General features: G+C 50.2%; 1 long non-coding RNA gene across 1 annotated transcript; it reads left to right on the top strand.

The window, feature by feature from the left end:
- The first annotated feature begins 3,672 nt into the window (after positions 1–3,672).
- LOC309540547 lies at positions 3,673–6,934 on the top strand. The gene is made up of 2 exons (XR_014223337.1): positions 3,673–4,575; positions 6,248–6,934. It is a non-coding gene; the product is annotated as an uncharacterized lncRNA (long non-coding RNA).
- Positions 6,935–7,164: the final 230 nt, after the last annotated feature.

The raw sequence follows: 7,164 nt of genomic DNA, 5'->3' as shown, positions 1-7,164 counted from the left end.
TTGCATTCCTCCACTCTTCTTTTCTTTGTTATTTCATATTCCTTCTTTTCCATAGAAGCTAGACAATGACTTCATGCACGCTGACAAAAGCTGAGCTTTTAAGGCATGGGGGTGGGGGGTGGGGAATCCTGAGAGGGACTGAAGGGAAGTTCCAAAAAATTCATGCGTTTTCCATAGTCCAGCAGACGTCCTTTGGCAAAGGATATTGCATTTTCGAAATCCTTGAGCTTCAAGATGTTATTATTTATTGCATTGCATTTACACCCCACCTTTTCATCCAATGAGCTTGAGGCGGCATACATGGGTCTTCCCCCCCCCCATTTATTTCCCGCAAGAACCCTGTGAGGTAGGTAGACACTCAATGACTGCCCCAGTGATTCCCTACCTTGGGGGGGGGAGGGAATCGCAGGCCATGGGGCTGCATTATCTGGATGGCGGTGGGAAGTAAGGCGGTGGTGGTGCTGTGGTTGCAGTCTTGGACTAGGACCTGGGACACCAGGGTTCAGATCCCTGCCATGAAACTCATCTGGAGTGACCTTGACCCAGAAAGCCATTGTATGTCACCTTGAGTACAAGCAAAATGTGAAATACTAAGGCAGAGGGGGAAATTTCTCTCCCACTGCAACCCCTCCTCACTATCACTGCTTCAGCCTGACTGGAATGGGTCTCTGAACTCCGATAACACCTCTTGCTTGTCTCAGTGCAGGACCTGTGCAGACATTAGGACTTTAACTCCAAACCAGCATTTCCCCCTCCCCCCCCCCTGAACACTGCCCAACATCCAGAGCCCCTTTTTTTGCATGTAGGAGGCCTGGGCCCACCCCATATGTTGTTGGGCTTCATCTCCCATCAGCCCCAGCAAGCATGGCCAGTGGTCACATCTGCACCATCCACAGAAAGCTCTCTTCTCCCCCTTTAACAGCCATGGCTTGACCCAAAGACTCCTGGGAGCTGCAGTTTGTGAAGGCTGCTGGGAATTGTAGGTCCTCGACCCCCCAGCCTTCATTCCCTGGCAGGAGGGGTTGTGTCTAAGAAGGTTTGTGGTTGGTCGGACACATACACAAACTATCTAAAATCAAGGATAGCGGACTGGGGAAGGGCTATCGCCCAGGGGGGGGGAGAGGTCTCTGGCGCAGGACACACGGAGGTCTCCAGGTAGGGCTGGGAATATTCGTTGTCGGAAACCCTGGAGACAATACTGAGTTAAATGGACCACTTGGTCTGCCGGGGTCCAAGGCAGCATCCAGACTTCCTATCCAGCCTGATGGACAAGGATCTCTTGTGGACGCAAAAGTTTGCTTGCTGTTTTGTGACATCTGAGCTGTTCTTAATGAAGGGGCTTTGATTTTTGTTTGGGGGAGTAAGTGGCGTTTAACCCGCGTGCTAAGGTAGCTCTGTTTTCTCGGTATATTTGATGGACTCTCCTCCGCCCTCGTGAATGGCAGATTTATTCGCCAGGCCAACAAGCGCCCAGGAGATGACATCATTACCCCTGCCGTGGAAGACGCGGCTGCCCCAATCCATGCACGGCCTTTTCCGGCTCCTCCTCCACCCAGCGCCCCGAGGGAGATGCGCCACGTGCCGGGACCAAGAGCTGGAAGGGCGGCTCGACAGTTTCTGCCCCTAAAACACACAAAACCCTGGCATTGTGGCTACAAACGATCATTGCAAACGAGCCAGGAAATGCTTTTAAATGCCGGTTGCTGGAAGCCACAGGAGGGGAGAGTTTCTCTTGTGCTCAGGCTCTGCTTATCTGGTTGGCATCTGTGAGAACAGTAGGTTGGCCGTTGGGCCCACCCAGCCGGCTCCTCTTAGGTTTTGATGGAGCCTCCAGGTCCAGGGGCAGTCTATCGAGATTCCTAGGTTCTATTGGGTATTTGCCCACGGTGAGAAAGAGGGTGCCAGACCAGATGGGCCATTGGTCTCATCGAGCAGTCTCTTCTTACCTTCTTATCGGAGAGATGCGGTTGCACAGCTCAAGACTGGCTACGGCCAAAAGATGCTTTAAGCCAGGCTTCTTCAACCTCGGCTCTTCAGATTTTTTGGCCTACAACTCCCATGATTCCTAGCTAGCAGGACCAGTGGTCAGGGATGATGGGAACTGTAGTCTCAAAACATCTGGAGGGCTGAGGTTGAGGAAGCTTGCTTTAAGCTTTTCCAGTGGATGCTTTGTCGGAGAAGCGGAGAAGAGATTCTTTCATCTGTATTAACGTGTGCACAAGAGCTTATTCCACTTTGCTTAAACCGATTTTAAAGGGGACGAGGGGGGCGTGATCCTGCATCAGTGGGGGTCTTATCCCAGAGAGAACATCCCGCTCGGTGAGCAAGGACCTCGCCAAACAACTGTCGGGGGAAGGCATGTTTACCGAGAGAGTAGAGGAAGCCTAGAGGGCAGCTTGGAAAGATTCCGTAGAAATTTCAAGCATCCAGATTAAATTTCATAAGAAGGAAGGAACGTGAATCGTGCCCACTTAGCTCTTTGTAATCACAAAGGTGCCCTAGCTTCGGTGAAGAACACACACACACACACCCTCCGGGAGCTTGAATAAAATAACGACTTCTGCTGATATGCAAGCCCCTGGCGACACACACCTCAGATGCATTTAAAACATGAGTCTGTGCGCGTGCAGCTTTTTACGAGAGCGTGTACACGAACACTACCTCTGTGCTACATGAAGGTAGATATACAGTTGTGTGTTTGTATGATTTAAAAATCTTGCATGCACGCGCACAATTCTATGGGAGCAGGAATACCCAAGCCTACTTCTGCATAAACGCCTCGCTCCCTAACTAACTCACACCCCGCGCCTGCATTTAAAACTGCTGCTTATACACATGCTTGTAAATCTTCACAGTAGCGTGAACACTAAAAGCCTACTTCCGCGCACATGCAAGCCCCGTCCTTAGGTAAACACGCACACAATTCATTGGAAACGAGGGCCGCGCACAAAGCGTCCCCGTGTTTCTGGCAAGCGGCCACGCCCTTCCCATGAGATCCCAGGGGCAATGCGGAATCCGAGCCAAGGCCCATCTGCTCTGCTCCGCCACCATCCTGCTAATTTTGTCTGGCAGTAATTGATATCCAAAGGCATTTCGCTATCCGTCCATTTTCGCTGGCCTGGCCCTGGAGAAGCCTCTCTTACAAAGACCCAGCTGTCTGGGCAGGCGAGGACTTGGGGGCAGAAGTCCAGAGCTTTGCAGGACCCCCAAATGCAGTAGGGCTTTTGCATTAAGTAAGGTACAATTTTCACTGTGTAACCATTAAGGCTGCAACTCCCATGCCCGATTCTGGGAGAAAGCACCGCTGAGTTCCGTGGGACTCACTTCTCAGTGGACGTGCATAGGATTGTGCTGTTAAGTCTCGAATCTAAAATTACCTAAATGCACACAACGGCAGCTGTGCGCACATAATACAAACATGTGCAAATCATATACCGATATGTGCCAGACAGGCATAGATTGCCTACGTAGTCAATTAAGAATCCATCTTTCCACAATGGCTAATAGATGTTGGGTTTAAAAACCTTTTTATATATGCCTTTTATTGTATATTTTTTTCGTTTTATTGCTGCGAACTGCTTTGATATTTTTCTTTTGATGATATAGTGGTATATAAATATTTTTATAAATTTAAAAAAAAACATACCTTTCAAGGATCTGGTTCTGGCTGCTTCTCATGTGTTCGTATTTGGATTTTACTTCCGTCCAAGCAAATGCATGATATAGCCCAAGATATGTATTTTGATATGTATTTTGCTGGGTGCATGAGCAGCAACAAATAAACATGCATTTTGCTGCACACATCAGCGGTGTTGCACACACTCTCTCCTTTCCTATTTGGAATAGCCAAGTAGGAATTCCTGTGGCTTTGATCCTGCCATCCCTTTCCATGCACGGGGCTGCAATCCTTTGCGCACTCGAGCAAGCTCCGCTGCAGACACAATGGAACTTACTTCCGCGTAAACGGGCACAGGATTGTGCTGCAGCCCCTGAGGACTACGAGCTTTTCCTGCTCCCAAAAGCAGTTTGGAAAAACGCATAGGCCGGGTCAGTTTGTGGGACCTGGCAGAGCACAGCTAAAGTCCTGGTGCATAAAGGCAAGGCTGGCTGCACATATGCTCAGCATTGCCACTTGTGCTTAACTGTTGTCTTGAAAGAGGCATGTTGGAGCCTCAGGTGGGATGCGGATGGTTCGGAGGGCTCGGGGGTCCCCACCCTCAAAGCCCCTTTGCGCTTCCCTTTGCGTTGTCCCAAGCGTGAGACTCTGCTCGCGTTGGAATTCAGCCTTGCGCAAATACGCGCGCCATATGCAAGCTGTTCCGCGCGGCGGAGAGACCTGCCGCAAGCTGCGCGGCTCAGCTCGGGCCTGCTCTGGGCGGTGGTGCTTAGTGGGCGCTCCTTGGGACTGAGATGGCGAAGGAGGCCAGCAGCAGGTGGCGCCAGAGCCAACGGACACGCGGAGCCAACGAATTCCTATCGTCGTCCCTGCCCAGCTCCCCCTCGCTGAGTTCCGCAAGGGAGCTGGAGAAGCTGGCAGGAAGAGCCATCCCTCTAGGCTGGAGGGATTGGGAGAAGGTAGGCAGATGGGTCCTGGCAGAGGGCAGCTGAGGTTGGTGGGCTGGGGCTCCGTTGAACCTAATAGACCAACATCCTGCAGCTCTGGGATGGGCGACGAACCCTTTGCCTGGCTGAGAGTTTCCCTGAACCAGCCGTGATTGCAGGGGGTTGGACTAGACGACCCCCAAGACCCCTTACAACTCTACAACTGATTCTATGATAGGGGGCTTACGTCGCTTTGCTTCTCTAGGCGGCAGACTGGGATCAGGTCGTGGGGGCCACCCTATTTTGTTCTTTGGCCCAGGCAGGTTTTTTCAAACTCAAAGTAACCCAAAACCAGAGTGCCCTTCATGGGGCGCAGTGGCGTAGCGTGGGTTGTCAGCACCCGGGGCAAGGCAAGTAATTTGCGCCCCCCTAACCCGTGGATTTGCGCCCCCTAACCCTAACCCCCAGATGCTGCGCCCGGTGCGGCCGGCCCCCCCTGCACCCCCCCACGCTACGCCACTGGTGGGGCGTAGGCCGGGGCAGGGTGTCCAGATGACAGGACTCGCCCCCTTTTAGGGTGAGAATAGGAAGCGATGAGGGGTATTTTCATTTTAGGGGTCTTTCCACTTTGCCTTTTTCAAAACACCGCAAACAAAACGTCGTGTCCAGTCTGACACCTCATTTATGGCAGTTTCTTCCCTAAGAAAAAGAATGGTATATCCCCTTCCCTGAGAGTAAACTCCATTGGACGCAACGGAATTTCTCCCAAGTAGACATGCACGGGAATGGCAGCGGAAGACACGTTGGGTTGTATTCAACTGCTGGTTACTCAGAGTCCACCCATTCAAATTTATGGATCTCAATTATCAATGGACCTTAATGGGTCTACTCTGAGTAAAAGTCTGTTGACTACAATCCGTGTTTTACAACGCAGTTCCCATGCACGGCTACTCGAAAGTAAGTCCCATTGCGTTTACTGGAGCTTACTTTCAGGTAAGACTTTCAGGTATGATTGCGGCAGCCTTAAGTTTCTTAGCGAACAAGTGCGTGCATTTTTCTTTTTCTTTTGTACATTCCGCCCACCAGGAACTGCGGACTTTGCATTCTTCCTCGCCCATAAAAGGCCATCCATACCATTCACCTGTCCATAAAAATCCATAGCAGGGAGATGCATCCTAGAGAATCCCATATCCTTTAAAAAGGGAATGATTTGGGTATTAAAGACTCCGGGGTGGGGAGCCTGAAAAATAGATGCGGTTTGCTCAGCGCAGCTGTTTTAATGTTCAAAGCCGCCGCGGCATCTGGGTGCAACGTTTGATCGCCAGCTCCGTTTCATGCTAAACGGATCCTGGGGAGATTTGCTCAGACATTCCCTTTCGATCTAGCGCCGCTTTCATTTTCGGCTCTGAAATCTAACATAACACACTTTGCCTATTTGCAAATTACAAAACAAGGCTCCGAATGTCCACTTTTAAGTCTGTTTTATTATCATTATTCTTGACTTTCCACATACAGAGGCACGGTGAAAAAAGGTTATCGTTGCTCAGCCTGTTCCTTTCTAAAGGATTCCTTGCACAATAATAATTAACAATCACACATTAGTGATACCATCGTTATTTTTTCCCCTCTCCGCTCTCGAGACGATTGTGCTGGCTTTCTTAGTTGACATTGGGTTGCATATATATATATCTCTCTACTTTAACAGAGGCAAAAACCACCATGATCATTCCAAGCCAAGCACGACTGCATCCTTTGCAAACGATATTTAAATTGTTTCCACTCTCAACACAGCAAAAAAATCAACCCACCGGGACCTCCCATCGTTTTTGCCTTTGAACATCACAGAACCACATCAAGGGCAAGCACGTTTCTCTAGAAGCAAGACTACTCTACCCAATAAACATTTAGCAAATACGGATCTTCGTGGAGGTGACATGACTCAAACAGGGCTGCAGGAAGGGGGGGAAGGGGGTCAGTATCCAGACCAGGAATTGGGAGCCCTTAGGACTCAAACTCCACGCGTCCACCAGCGGTCCAAAGTCACGCACAGACATAACACACATTTATCTACAGCACGGCTCCAATTATTTAACACAGGTGATCCTGACCAGCCGATGAGACAAGCTGGGGATCGGGGCCGCTGCCTGGCACGGATCCTCATTTCACTGACCTCCTTGACCGCAAGCTCCTTCACACGGGGTTAAGGGGCTGGAGAGGGGAAGGCAATTCGGGGGTGGGTTTTCGGGAGCTGTCCAGCACCATAAACCTCCTGAACTGAAATGGACACCCTTTCCCTAAACGCCAAGGGAGACTCTCGCTCCCAGACTAGGACCAGCGACTGTTAATGCGTTGTTGTCGTCGTGTTTTCGTTAATTTCCTTTTTAAAAAACAACAACAAAAAACAACCATAACCAATTGTAAATTTCAATTTTAGAAAAGAAGTTGCATCTGCGAAAACGCGGAGGCGCGTGGGAAAAGTGGGATGCGTATTTCAGAATATTGGTGCGGGAGCGGACCCTAACCAATTTAGTTTCCAGCCTATCAAATCCACGAAAATGAGGAGGGAGTGCGTGGGAAAGGGGGTGCGATTTAGAAGACAGGTGATGGGGTGGGATGGAAAAC

The sequence above is a fragment of the Podarcis vaucheri genome (assembly GCF_965113315.1).
Source record: "Podarcis vaucheri genome assembly, chromosome: 9".
Classification (NCBI taxonomy): domain Eukaryota; kingdom Metazoa; phylum Chordata; class Lepidosauria; order Squamata; family Lacertidae; genus Podarcis; species Podarcis vaucheri.
This window is presented reverse-complemented; position numbering and strand designations above follow the sequence as displayed.